This window comes from Lissotriton vulgaris, chromosome 9 (genome assembly GCF_964263255.1).
Source record: "Lissotriton vulgaris chromosome 9, aLisVul1.2, whole genome shotgun sequence".
Lineage (NCBI taxonomy): Eukaryota > Metazoa > Chordata > Amphibia > Caudata > Salamandridae > Lissotriton > Lissotriton vulgaris.
In genome coordinates this window covers 697590224-697605183 of record NC_141697.1, presented here as the reverse complement: position 1 = coordinate 697605183, position 14960 = coordinate 697590224, and positions in this window count along the sequence as shown.

Genomic DNA, 14960 nt, shown 5'->3' with positions numbered 1-14960 from the left:
TGGGTATGCAGCTGTGTGTGCAACTTGCTCTGTTACTGCTGGATATATAAGTGTTCAGGTGTGTGAGTAAATGTGTAAGTGCCTCTGTCACTCTCTGACTGGCTGTGTGAGTGGCTCAATGCTTTTCTAGATAGGTACATGAGTCACAATATGAGTGGGAGACTGGATGTATAGCTGGGCATTTAAGTCTGTAAATGCGCAAGTAAATCACAGAAATGTCAAAGTACATGTCTTACCTTTGAAGCACATAGCCCTCAGCCCTATAGGGTACCTCTCTGCCTACCTTAGAGCATTCCTATATGGAGTTTAAGGAGAGTTTAGTGCTTGGCAAGGGGTTTTGAATCGCAAGTCGGCTTGGCAGTAAAACTGCACACGCACATTCTGCAGAAGCAGGTCCAAGACATGTTTAAAGGTCTACTTTTCTGGATGGGTTACTTGGTAAGGTCAGTTCCTCAGTACATGTTTGAATGAGTGTACCTGTCCCTTTGTGGGTGTGCCATTGGATATGTAAGTAACTATGTCAGCATTTGACTGCTCTGTTAGTATCTCTATGGGTCTGTATATGTGTGTGTGAGTGGCTGTATGTATTGCTTACTGGCTGCGTTAGTGGGTTTGGGGTATGTAACTGTGTGTACAACTGACTGTTATTGCTGGACATATAAGTGCTGTATGGATATGCGAATGAATGTATAAGTGCCTCTGTTGACGTATGACTGGATGTCTTAGTAGCTCCATGCTTTTGTACATAGTTATGAGAGAAGCTGTGTGGCTGGGAGACTGAATGGACAACTGGGCGTATAGGTCTTTAAGTGTGCATGAACCTCACTGAAACTTCGAAGAACATGTCTTATCTTTTAAGCACATAGCACCCTACCCTGAGGTCTGCCTATGACCTACCTTAGGGTTAACAAGTGTAGTAGTAGGAGAGTTTAAGGTTCGGCAAATATTTTGAATGCCATTTTGGCCTGACAGTAAAACTGTACACACAGACTCTGCAGTAGCAGAGCTGAGACAAGTTTAAAGAGCTACTTGTTGGGATGGTGACTTGGTAATGTCTGCTATTCTGCACATATCTGAATGAGTGTACCAATCCATCTGTGGGTGTGTCATTGGATATGTAACTATGTTGGCAGAGGACTAGCTCACTTAGTAACTCTAAAGGGCTGCAAATCTATTTGTAAGTGGCTGTATGACTTGCCTACTGGCTGTTTTAGTGAGTGATGGGGAATGCAAATCTCTGTGCAAGTAGCTTAGTTACTGCTGGATACACAAGTGCAATGTGGGTGTGAGAGTGAATCTGTAAGTGCGTCTGCAGGTGTCTGACTCGGTGTGGTAGTGGCTCTATGCTTTTGTACATAGGTATGTGAGTCGCAGTATAGGTGGTAGACTGGATATCCAACTGGGCGTTGGGATCTTTAAGTGAGCATATAACTCACAGAAACTTCAAAGTACATATCTTACCTTTGAAGCACATATCTCCTTGCCCTATGGCCTGCCTACAGCCTACCTTAGGGGTGACATATATAGTCAAATGTGATTTTAAGGCTTGTACAGGGGTTTTAAATGCTGAATAGACCTGGCAGAAAAGCAGCAAACAGGTTCTACAGTAGCAGGCCTCAGACATGTTTAAAGGACTACTTGTCTGGCTGGGTGACTTGATAGTGTGAGTTCTCCAGTGCATATCAGATTGAGTGCATAAGTCCCTCTGTGGGTGTGTCTTGGATATTTAAGTAACTATGGAGCATATTATCAAGGGCTTTATCTCCGTTTTTTGGCTTTAAAAGCCAAAGTAGCGGAGATAAAATGATCGCCCTATCAACAACAGGGTGCTAACATGCAAAATTGCATGTTAGCCCCCTTTTCCACTACGCTTCCCTTTGCTTCTCTAATGAGATGCAAAGTGGGCGTTCCAGACCAAAATAGTAGGAGAAATGTCGCTAAGCGACATTACTCCTATTATCAAGCTTCACGCTAACCCTGTCAGAGACAAAAAAGCAGCGCTAACCACGGTTAACGCTGCTTTTGTACGTCTGCTAATTTTCAGACTTAGCCATGTAATCCAATGGGAGGTAGATTACATGGCTAAGTCCACCATGGGCTATCAACAAGGATATCCATATCCTTGTAGTTTTATTGATGCATTACCAGCGATAACCTCCCAAAATGCCGCTATCGCTGGATTTTTTATCGTCTAGGCGGTTAGCGTAGTTAATAACGCGATAACCAGGCGATATTATCCAGCGATAGCGGGCGTTAAAAAAATGAACGCTAGCGACCTTAGCAGTCATTTTCTCTGTTCCTTGTTAATATGCCCCTATGTTAGCATATGACTGGCTCTCTTAGTAACTACATGGGTCTGTACATGTGTATGTAACTGGCTGTATGGTTTGCCAACTGTCTTTCCTAGTTAGTTTTGGGGTATGTAACTGTCTGTGCAACTGCCTGGATACATAAGTGTCGTGAGGGTATGTGTGTGAATGTGTAAGTGTCTCTGTCACTGTCTAAATATCTGTGTGAGTGGTTCAATACTTTTGTACATACGTATGTGAATCGCAATATGGGTGGGAGACTGGATGTAGAACTGGGCATATAGGTCTGTAAGTACGCATGTAGCTCACAGAAACAACTGTGTGGATTGCTTAATGCCTGACTTAGTTTGTTTTGGGCTATTTAAGTGGGTGTGTAACTGCCTTAGTTACTACCGGACACATAAGTGCTATGTGGGTGTGTTAGTGAATGTGTAAGTGCCTCTGTCACTGCATAACTGGATGTGTTAGTGGCTCTGTGCTTTGTACATAGCTGTGTGAGTCGCAATATGTTTTGGAGACTGGATATGTAACTGGTGTATAGGTATCTAAGTGTGCATTTAACTTACTGAAACTCAAAGGTACGTGTTCTATCTTCTAAGCATATAGCACTATGGTCAACCTACGGCTGACTTTAGGGGTGACTTATGAATAGTAGTAGGAGAATTTAAGGCATGGAAAGAGTTTTGAATGACTTATCGGCCTGGCAGTAAAACTGAACACACAGACTCTGCAGTAGCAGGTCTGACACAAGTTTAAAGAGCTACTTGTTGGGATGGGTGATTTGGTAGTGGCAGTTATTCAGTACATATCTGAATGAGTGTACCAGTCTCTGTGTGGGTGTGTCATTGGATATGTAACTATGTTAGCATATGACTAGCTCTCTAAGTAACTCGATGGGGCTGTGAAGTTATTTGTAAGTGGTTGTATGAATTGTTTACTGGCTTTTTTGGTGAGTGTTGGGGTATGTAACTCTCTTTGTATGAGTGGCGGTGTGGGAGACAACTACATATATAACTGGGTGTATGGCTCTGTTCATCTCTATAACTGAGTGAGTACTGGGTACATGAACAACATTATATGTATCTTAGAGGATATGAAAGTGCCTGCTATTTGTGGGAATGATTATGAAACTACATGTGCAGGTGAATACATGGTTATGTCAATGCATTTATTGATGTCCCTCTCAATAAGTCAGTGTCTGTGTGTGTGTGCGTGTTTGCAAATTATAATCACATTTTATAGTGTAATAAATCACCCACAGGTACTTCCAAACACATTCATTCTTTGGAACCTAATAAAATAGCTATATTTTCTCTTTAAAAAGTTGTATTCCTCCTTTGCTGGTACCTATGATTTTCCTTGATAACATCTTCCCTCTCTTTTCTTTTCCTTTTTACTGTTGTGTATAACCTATATATTCTGATGCATGTTATATACACTCATAACATTTTATATACAGAATCTTTTAAAAGTACACTCCATTTAACATGCCTGTGAAATATCTTTGCTGTTCTCCTATCTGTTTATCAGTATCACTTGGAATCTCTTGTAAGTGAAAATCTGAAGTGAGAAGTACAGGAATGGTATGCCACTTTTAGTACATAGGAACCATTAATGGCAACCCTTCCCATTCTGCTTTCAGGGATACTGATGTTGTGGGCAAATCACAACCTTCCTCTCATAACTTAGTTTTGTTATACCACTTATGAATGATTAATATATGTTATCCCTTTGTAAGACTTCTTTTGAGAAGTCCAATTTGGCTGTGGATTTTGACTGATTCGCAAATCCTCTGTGGTGCTCAGCATGATTCACTTTGTAAAAAAGACTAAATTACAAACCAAACACTCCCTTATGAGCAATATTTCCATACCATTCTTTTTCTCAGATTTAAAATCTTCTCTTTTTGTTCCCTTGCCCCAACACTTTGGCTCCATTTCCATTGTATCGATGTTTAGAACACTGACTGCCAGCACTAGGTCAAAAGTTGATAATCCTTTCTGAGAGCACTCTACTACCTTCAAATTGAACTGTAGCAGGTGTGGTTATCTATCCAATCAAACATATTAATTTTTAATTTAGGTGCTACTTTGGGTGGGCTATTTCACTTTTCCTCTAAAATGGTGAGAATGTAGATTGGGAGCCATAGTTTTGTGTTTTGGGCTAGAGAGAGTGCTAGAAAGAGTGGCATTGACAGGGACTTGGGTTTACCTAATGTAGACATTACTTGGATTGGCCAGAGAGGACTAAAATGGCATAAATTACTGCCTTTGGTTGAAACCATTGTGGATTGCCATAACCCAGTGCTCATGATTGTGTACTGTGGTGGCAATGACCTAGGCACACTTACTGGGATTGGACTGGCAATTCTAATGAAGGATACCTTTGGTAAATTGAATTTTCCCCACACACAGCCTTGGTGTTCTCAAACATCTGCCAAAAGCAGAAGTAAAAGTTATCAAATGAATTTTCTCCATAGAAAGACAAATACAGGAAACATGTCAATAAAATGTTTCTGCATTCCTCAGAGACCACAACATGGGCTCCATATACCACAAAAATGTACCCTTTGATATGGACTGTATATATAGAAATTATGGAGCTCATTTCACAGAGAAAAGCAGCAGGGTGATCCTCAACAACCTAAAGTACTGCATCATGTTTTATATGGGTCTCTGAGTGGGTGTGTGAATGTCTCTGTTGATCTATGAGTAGATGTGTGGGCCTTAAAGTGGGTATGTGACGGCCTTGTGGTTCTATAAATGGGTATGTGACTGCCTATATAGGTCTGTGACTGACTGCATAGGTGTGTGTGTAGGTGTGCAAGTGTCCATAAAAATCTGTAAGTGGGGGTATAAGTAGATGGATGAGCCTCTAAGTGGGTCTATCACGCCTGCATATGATTGTGACTGGGTGTGTGAGTACCTGCCTGGTTCTCTGAGTTGGTCTCTGAGTGCCAATGTGGGTCTGCGAGTGAATTTGTTATTACCTGCATTGATGATATGTGAGTGTATATATGAGTGCCTACGCTTCTCTCTAGATGGGTCTGTGGCTGTCTGATTTTGTGCCGTGAATGGGTGTGGAAGTGCCTGTATACGTCTATGAGTGTGTGTGTGTGTGTGAGTGTCTCAATGGGTCTGTGAGTGGGTGCATGAATGTCTGAATAGATCTGTGAGAGGGTGTGAGAGTGTCTGAGTGGGTCTGTGAGTAGGTGTTTAAGTGCCTGTGTGGCTCTGTGAGTGGGTGTATGAGTATCTGTGTGGGTCTGTGAGTGGGTATGTCAGTGCCTGTATGAACATGTAAATAGTTGTCTGGGTGCCTGTGTGGTTCAAGTATATGTGTGGAACTGTCAGTGGGTATCTGAGTACTTGTGTGGGAATGTCACTAGGTCTCTGAGTGGGTGTGTGAGTGTCTGACTCAGTCTGGGAGTAAGTGTCTCAGTGTCTTTGTGGGTCTATGAGTGAATGTGTGAGTGCCTACATGGATATTTGAGTGGGTGTGTAGTGTCTGAGTAGATCTTTAAGTAGTTGTGAAAGCATCACAGTAGGTCTGTGAGTAGGATGTGAGTGTCTGAGTGAGTCTAAGAGTGGGTGTTTGAGTATCTGAGCTGGTCTGTGAGTGGGTGTGTAAGTCTTTGTGTAGGTATGCGAGTTTGTTTATGAGTGTCTGCATGGGACTGTGAGTGGGTGTATGAGTGTCTGTGTGGGTCTGTGAGTGGGTGCATGAGCATCTGTCTAGGTCATTAAGTGGCTGTGTGAGTGTCTGTATTTGTCTGAGAATGTGTGTGTGAATGCCTGTGTGAGCATGCAAGCGGTTGTGTGAGTGTCTATGTAGATCTCTGAGTAGGTATGTGACTGGGTCTGTGAGTCAATGTGTGAGAGTCTGAGTGGATCTGTGAGTGGGTGTGAGTGAGTATGCATATGAATAGATGTGTGAGTATCTGAGCAGGTCTATGAGTGGGTATATAGGTGTCTGAGTGGATTTTGAGAGATGACCACAAGGGAACTTTAATTATTTATGTCATTTTCCCTTGTGGTTGTCTCTCAAAATCCCCCCCAGCCGGCCCCACCACCCCTACCCCTCTTACCTGCAGTGGTTGTGGCTGTCTGTGAGTGGGTGTGTATGTGAGAAGGTATCTGAGTGTGTAGGTCTGTGAGTGGGTGTGAGTTGCTTTGTGAGAACATACAGGGATCTTTGAGTAGATGTTTAAGTGACTATGTGAGTCTGCTAGTTGCTATGTGAGTGTCTGAGTGGGTCTGTGAGTGAGTTCTAAGTTCCTGTGTGGGGCTGTGAGTATATGTGTAAGAATCTGATTGGGTCCCTGAATGAGTTTGTGAGAATCTGAGTGGGTCTACAAGTGGGTGTCTAAGAGTCTGTATGGGTCTGTGAGTAAGTATGTGAGTGCCTATATGAATATGTGAGTGTGTGAGTTTCTGAGTGGATCTGTGAGTGGGTATGAAAGCATTTCAGTGGGTTTGTGAGTGGGAGTGCCTAAGTGAGCCCATGAATGGGTGTGTGAGTGTCGGAGTTGGTCTATGGAGAGATATATGAGTATCTGTGTAGGTCTGTGCATTGGTTTATGAGTATCTGTAAGAGACTGTGAGTAGGCATGTGAGTATCTGTGTGGGTCTGTGAATGGGTGTGTGAGTATCTGTATGGATCTGTGAGTAGCTGTGTGGGTCTTAGATAGGTGTGAGATTGCCTATATAAGCATACAGGTGGGTGTATAAATGCCTGTGTGGATCTCTGGGTAGGTGTATTTAAACATCTGTATGGGTCTATGGGTGGGTCTGTGAGTATGTGAGTAGGTCTGTGAATAGGTGTGTGTGTCAAAGTAGCTCTGTGTGATGGTATGTGAGTGTCTGAATAGGCCTATGAGTAGGTATCTGGGTATCTAGGTATGTCTCCTGAATGTTTGTGTGAGTCTGTGAGTTGGTCTTTGAGTATCTGTGTGGGGCTGTGAGTGGGTGTATTAGTACCTGTATGGGTGTGTCACTGAATGTGTGATTGTCTGAGTAAGTCTATGAGTTAAGCATATTTTGCGGATTTGCGAACTCGCAATCCGCAAAATCCGCAAATTCTCGCGAATTTGCAGATTTTTTTTTTTGTGTTCGCGCGGGTTTCTGCCAGTTCGCGAGGGTTTTGTACAATTTCGCAAACGCGAACTTACCTGTCGGGTCGCAAGTTTTGCGAACTTGTTGTTTCTACGTGTCCAGCCTGTTTGGGACACTCTTCTTCATCACTGCCACTCTCTGTCACCACTGCCACTCTCTGACTACTCATGCCACCCTCTGGCCCACCCATGCCACCCTCTGTTTCGTCACAGCAACCTCTGGTTGTCCAGTGTACATTATTGTGGCAAAGCAAAGCACACCTTCCCTGCCTCAAGTGACCTGAATTAATTTGGGGCTGATTAATGTGTCACAGAATATTTTTTTAGCTGGCACCTGCTTCCTTAGTGCTTCCTGATTAGTGATCTTTTGCACTTGCTAAGTGCTTTCATTGTTGCAAAATTAGTTACAACACCTGCCGTGCCCCAACTGACAATAATGAATTAGGGGCTGATTAATGTGTCACTGGATTTGAACTTCCAGGCTGGCTCCTGCTTGTCTGCCTTAGCTGTAATTCAGGACCTTTGCGTAACTATTCTGAGGGTCAGAGCAGGGTCACATAATAGTTGCAAGTAGGCAACTGAACTCTGGAGAGGCCCCTCAGGAAGCACTACAGGAAATGGCTACTAATGATGAGCTTGAACTTTTGAACCTGGTAAGTAGTTTCAGTTTTGCTAAGATCGTATTTCTGCAATTTAGCGCTTATTCGCGGGGCGCGAAGTTGAACTGGGAAGCCACGAACTCACGCGAACAGTGCGAGCAAGCCATAAAATCCGCTGCTCGCAGATTTGCGGATTTTGCGGGAAATTCGCGAATCTCGCGGATTGCGAATTTACCGAAAATCCGCAAAATCCGCCAGCGGAACGGATTTTTCGCCCATGCTTACTATGAGTAGGTATGTGAGTGTTTAAGCAGTTCTGGGAGTGGGTGTCTAAGTATCTGTGTGGGTGTGGGTGTGTGAGTGTGAGTGGATTTCTGAGTGCCTAAATGGGTATGTGAGTGGTGTTGTGGGTAAGTGTCTGAGTGGATCTGTGAATGGGTGGGAAAGCATCTCAATGGGTCTGTGAGTGTGTGTGTGAATATCTGAGTTGATCTATGAGTAGATGTGATAGTGTCTGTGTGGGTTTGTGAGTTGGTTTATCATTGTCTATATAGGATTCAAGTGGGTATGTGACTGTCTGTGTGGCTCTGTAAGTGGGTATAAGAGTGTCTGTATGGGCCTGTGAGCAGCTGTGTGAGTATCTGTGTGGGTCTGAGATAAGTGAGAGAGTGCCTATATGAGCATGTAGGTGGTTTTATAAATGCCTGTGTGGATCTCTGAGTAGGTGTGTGACTATCTGTATGGGTCTCTGGGTGGGTCTGTGAGTATTTGAGTAGGTCTGTGAATAGGTGTGTTTATCTTAGTGGGTCTGTAAGTTGGTGTGTGAGTGTCTAAGTAGGCCTATTAGTAGGTATGTGGGTATCTAAGTGTGTCTCTCAGTATCTGCGAGAGTCTATGAGTTAGTCTGTGAGTACCTGTGTGAGTCTGTGAGTGGGTGTATGAGTACCTGTAGGGGTGTGTCACTGAATGTGTGACTGTCTGAATAGGTCTATGAGTAGGTATGTGAGCGTTTGAGCAGATCTGGGACTGGGTATCTAAGTATCTGTGTGTGGGTGTGTGAATAGATTTCTGAGTGCCTAAATGGGAATGTGAGTGGGTGGGCAATTATCTGAGTAGATCTATGAATGGATGTGAAAGTATCTCAGTGGGTCTGTGAGTAGGTGTGTGAATGTCTGAGTTGGTCTATGAGTACATGTGTGAGTGTCTGTGTGGGTCTGTGAGTTGGTTTATGATTGTCTGTATAGGACTGTGAGTGGGTGTGTGAGTGTCTGTGTGGGTCTCTAAGTGGCTGTGTGAGTGTCTATTTGGGTCTGAGAGTAGTGTGTGAGTGCCTCTGTGAGCATGTAAATGGTTGTGTGTGTTCCTGCGTGGATCTCTGTGTTGGTGTTTCAACATCTGTATAGGTCTGTAGGTAGTGTGTGTGTGAGTTCCAATAAAGAACTGTTACTGGGTGTATGAGTGTCTAAGTTGGTCAGTGAGTGGGTGTGTAAGTATCTGAATGGGTCTGTGAGTGGGTATCTGAGTCTATGTGGGCCTGTGAGTATATGTGTATATGTGAGTATATGTGCGAATGCCTACATTGATATGTGAGTGGGTGTATGAGTGAATAGATCTGTGAATGGATATAAAAGTGAGTGTGTATGTGGAAATGGGTGTGTGAGTGTCTGAGTAGGTCTATGAGTGGATGTGTAAGTTTAAATGGGTCTTTGAGTGAATATATGATTGGTCTGTGAGTAGGTATCTGAGTAGCTATGTGGGAGAATGCATAGGTCTATCAGTTCATATGTGAGTGTCTTTGTGAGCATTTGAATGGCTGTGTGAGTACCTGTATGGAACTCTAAGTAGATGTGTGAGTTTCTGTGTGAGGCAGTGAGTGGGTCTGTGAGTGTCTGAGTGGGTCTGTGAGTGGGTGTATGAGTGTCTGAGTAGATCTGCAAGTAGGTAAATAGATGTATGAGTGGTTGTGTGAGTGTCTGAGTAATCTATGAATGGGTATGGTGAACTTTGCTCTTGGCATACTTTGCTTTTTGGGCACTTACCGGGCTGCACGCTGCACTGAGCCCCACTGGGACCGGGACTCTAACTCCAGGTACCACCGGACAATAATTCCCAGCACTCTGCTCGCGGCGAGGATGCCACTGACGCAGTTAGCACGCGCCAGGAGGCGCTTAAAGGGACGCCTTGGGGCCGAGTCCCCTGCGAACTTTGTTCTTGGCATACTTTGCTTCTTGGGCACTTACCGGGCTGCATGCTGCACTGAGCCCCACTGGGACCGGGACTCTAACTCCAGGCACCACAGGACACCAATTCCCAGCACTCCGCTCACGGCGAGGACGCTGCTGACGCAGTTAGCATGCGCCAGGAGGCGCTTAAAGGGACGCCCAGATCCTCGTCCAGCGGGACTCGTGCGGGAGGCGCCGGGAGAGGCCCGGGACAAGGGCTGGGCCATCTCAGGCCATCCAAGGCTGTCTGAGGCCGGAGGAGGCTGAGCTGGGCCACCACCCTGTAAAATAAGGCACTGGCGGTGAGATCATTTGTTGTCAAACTGCTGAAAGTGCTGTTGATCCCCTAGTTGACTGTTGCTGACCTTAACTTTGACTTGGAGCCGTGTTATTTGAATCCTATCGAAACTCTCTGATCGTAGTAGTTCCCACGCGTTTATTTTTGGAAAAAAAATCAGTTCCTTCTATTATACTTCTTCGGGTCCATCAATTTATTAATTTACTGCATAAAGGAAATATGACATTATGAGCAAACGGAAGGGTGCTGCTGGTACGCTTGACAACTTCATAATCAGAGCTGAATCAGTATTGTGCCATGAGATTGAACTGGCACATAGAAGGTTATTACTTGACCCTTTGAACATCCTAACGTATAGGCAATCTACCATACACTCGCCGGCTACTGCTTCACATCAGAATGAGGACAGTTGTGTTCAAATTCCCCAACTTATTTTGAATAACTCTGTGATAGAAATACCACAAATTAAAGAGGGGCTATTAAGTACAAACGAACCGGGGGCTGCTGGGATATCGACAAGATTACGAGCCCAAAAAACAATAGGAACAACAAACGAAAGAACAAAGAACTTGCCAAAGGAGAAAAGAACTGGAGAAAAGAAAGAAAAGTCCGGGGCAACAGTAAGAACTAACAAAGGGGACATTAGTGTGCAAGAACATGAGGAGGTCCTGCGTAGAACAATTCTGGTACAAACTGATGTTGACTATTATTTAAATCAAGGCAAGCAGAATGAGGCGGCGGAAGAAGAAGAACCCATTGTGGTGGACATTTTTAAAAATGCTTTGGATTCGATACAAATAAATGAACGTTTGGATACAAAAATGAATGCTTTAGATAGCAAAATCAATCAGTTAAACTTTACTATAGCTCAGTTGTGTACAGTGAACAAAGATGGTAATAGAATAATTGAGGAGGGGGGCCGACTGTTAACAGATTTGAGGATAGTACAAAAGGAAACTGAGAAAGCCAGTGATGGTGAACAAATTCCAAAACAACCCAGACTCGAATTAGCAAACCTTGCTAGGGTAGGGAGAAGATCAGACGGATTGGGGGATAGTGTGCCTCAGAGCAAGACTGCTGTTCGACCTGATAATAGAATACATTATTTGGAAAAAGATAGTGCGAAGGTAGTAATGTACAGTCCAAAGGTAACTGACTTGATTCCTAATTCTGATGTCTTGAAATTACCCCCGGCCGGATGTCCCTATGTGTTAGTATTAGCGGGTATGTCAGTCCTGAGAAGAGATCAGAAGGAATCCTGCAATAATCTTAGAAATAAAGTTGTAGAGTGGCTTTCTAAGTACAAAAAGATTAACTTTCATAAGGTGAATGAAATTCTGATGGCGCGTAGGTTGGGGTGGGTGGGGGAATCATTAAAAGACATACAAGAAGATTGTATTGTCGTAGATTTTAGGTATACCCATACTGTCCGTAAGCTATTGAAAGCGCATGAGGAGATGTCAATCCAAAGCTCCAGTATCCATTCTCTACCGTTAGATTATTTCTACAAACCTGCTGTTACAAGATCAATTCATAACCTTGGAAATTTCTCACTTCCTGAAACGTTTAATAGCTTCCAAGAACTAACTTCCCTGGAGGCGGTTGACTGACCGCAACCGATGAATGAAAAGGTAAAAGAAACCCAGGAGGTACTCTTAGAGCATGATCTTGAGGGAAAAAACACTCATTTCAAAGAACTGGTGGTAGGAGTTGAGCAATGTGTTTGTGAAATTGTACTTCTTATCCCAATAGCAAGTGTATCATGTGAGAACATATCGGTTAGGGGAGTTAATACCATTGAAAATATGCCAAGAGATGTGTCTTTGAAAGTTATATGTCCTAAGCACATTGCAGAATTAAAATTGATATCATGGAATATAGCGGGTTTAGGTAGGAAAGTTAGTGACCCTGAATAGCACAATTACATCAAAATAAGCAATATTTGTATTCTACAGGAGACTTGGGCTTTATGACTCTACATAAGGTAACTGTGACCTGTGACCACACCCGAAACATGGAACGCCAAACTACTTTCAGACGCACCCGTCTGGCAAACTAAGGCACCTTGCTGTAGAGAGGTGATCTACGATTGCGAACCACATTGTGTTATACACACAACTCAGCTACCATAAGATCGCCACATACTGGAGCCTTCACACCTTAATGTGCTCTATTAAATCGACTCACTATTTGTACTTATAACGGATCCTGGTTACAAGATCTTTAGTGCATCCCAACGTTTTTCACCAGTCCAGGGCCCTGTCGGGTCAGAATTATCACTGACAGAGCACCCTGAAGAGTCGCGGGAAGATTGTCCCATAAGCGACGAAACACGTGTCGGCTGGTTCTCGTATTATGTACATTAAAGACACCGCACACCAACGCTTGATTCTAGAATTTAATTATTGCTGTTTTACACAACAGGCTTTGTCTCCTTTGCTGTAAGTGTCTACACTGACATTACTGTGTATATAATAGCAGAGTGTGCATGGGTATTCTGTTTGTTTAAGGTAGGGTATAAAACATTCCAAATAGCTGCAGTTCCATCTATGAGAGGAAGGCCCTCTGGTGACCTTCTAATTTGGGTAAAAGTGACCCTTAACATCAGTGTCACGCAATTATATATCGATTCATTAGATGTTCTTGGAATTAAAATAGTAACTAAAGATAAAAGAGTACTACACTTATATCATATCTATAATAGACTGTGCCCAGCACATAGGGAGCCACCAACAATCGAAAAAATGGATTCCATCCTAAATGCACTAGATACCGGCACAAGCATTGTATTAGGTGGTGATTTTAATTGTATCTATGAACCTATTACAGTGCTTGGAAAGATCTTAGACGATGAAGATAGTCCTAATAAGATTCCCATAATGAGTAGTAGTAAGATGGTCCCATGTACTACCCTAGCTCTCCAAATTATGATAGTAATGGCTGGCCACGGTTTGAGAGCATGCAATGGATGCTTACCATCCGACCACCCAAAGGCCTCTACTTTTTTTAGAAGTAAGTTCCAGAGTAAAATTGATTATATTATCTTATCCTTGGACATTTGGCCGTACACAGTAGACTTAGATATTAGACCAAGAATAGAAAGTGATCATTGTTCGCTTGAGCTTCTCTTTCATAGTAGCTTAGTGCATAGCCCGACTGAGAGTGAAAGCATAATTCATACTAGCCCGGATGACATTATAGTCAGCAATAATCATCGTTCAGTCAAATGGGCATATATTCTAGAGCATGGCGAATTGTTGGCAAACGTTTACAGTACTTTTGCCAAAATATTTGGCCAACACAAGGTAGCCCAAGTTGAGAAAAAACATTCCTAGGTTTACACATGGGATTATAGGTCTGTGGGTGGGTATGTGAGTTGGTTTGTGAGTGTTTGTATAGGACTTTGAGTGGGTGTGTAAATATTTGTATTTGTCGGTGAGTGGGTGTGTGAATGCCTGTGAGTGGCTGTGTGAGTTTCTGTTTGGGTCTAATAGTAGATGTGTGAGTGCCTGTGTGAACGTGTAAGTGGTTGTGTGAATGTTTTCATGGGTCTAAGAGTGGGTTTGTGAGTTCTTGGGGGAGCATATTAGTGGTTGTTTAAGTGCCTGTATGGATCTCTGAGTGGGGTTGTAACCATTTGTATAGGTCTGTGGGTGGGTCTATGAGTGTGTGTGGTGTGAGTGGGTATGTAAGTTCCCGAGTGGGGGTCTGAGTGTTTGTCTGAGGGTCTGAATGAGTCAGTGAATGGGTTTGTGAGTGCCTGAGTTGGTCTGCAATTGTTTGTCTGAGAATCTGTATGTGAGAGCCTGAATGGATATGTGTGTAATTTTCTGAGTGGATCTGTGAGTAGGGATGAAAGCATCTCAGTGGGTCTGTGAATGGATGTGTGAGTGTTTTAGTCTGTGTGTGTGTAGATATATGAGTATCTGTGAGCTGGTATGTGAGTATCTATGTGAGACTATGAGTAGGTGTGTCAGTGTCTAGATGGGTCTATGAGTGGATATGTGAGTATCTGTATGGATCTGTGTTGGCTGTGTGAGTGTTTGCAAAGGTCTAAGAGTGGATGTGTGAATGCCAGTGTGAGCATATAAGTGGTGTGTGAATGTCTGATTAGATCTCTGAATGGGTATGCGTCTATCAGTGTGGATCTGTGGGTGGGTCTGTGAATGTATGGATAGGTCTGTGAGTACATTTATGAAAGTCTGAGGGGGTCTGTGAGTGGGTATGTGAGTGTCGGGGTAGGTCTGTGAGTAGGTATCTAAGTACCTGTGCTGGTCTGTGAGAATTTGTTTGAGTCTGTGAGTGGGTCTGTAAGTGTCTATGTAAGTAGGTATGTGAGTACTTGTATGAGCATATATATGGTTGTCTGAGTGCCTACATTGTTCAGGTATATGTGTGGACCTCTCAGTGGGTGTATGA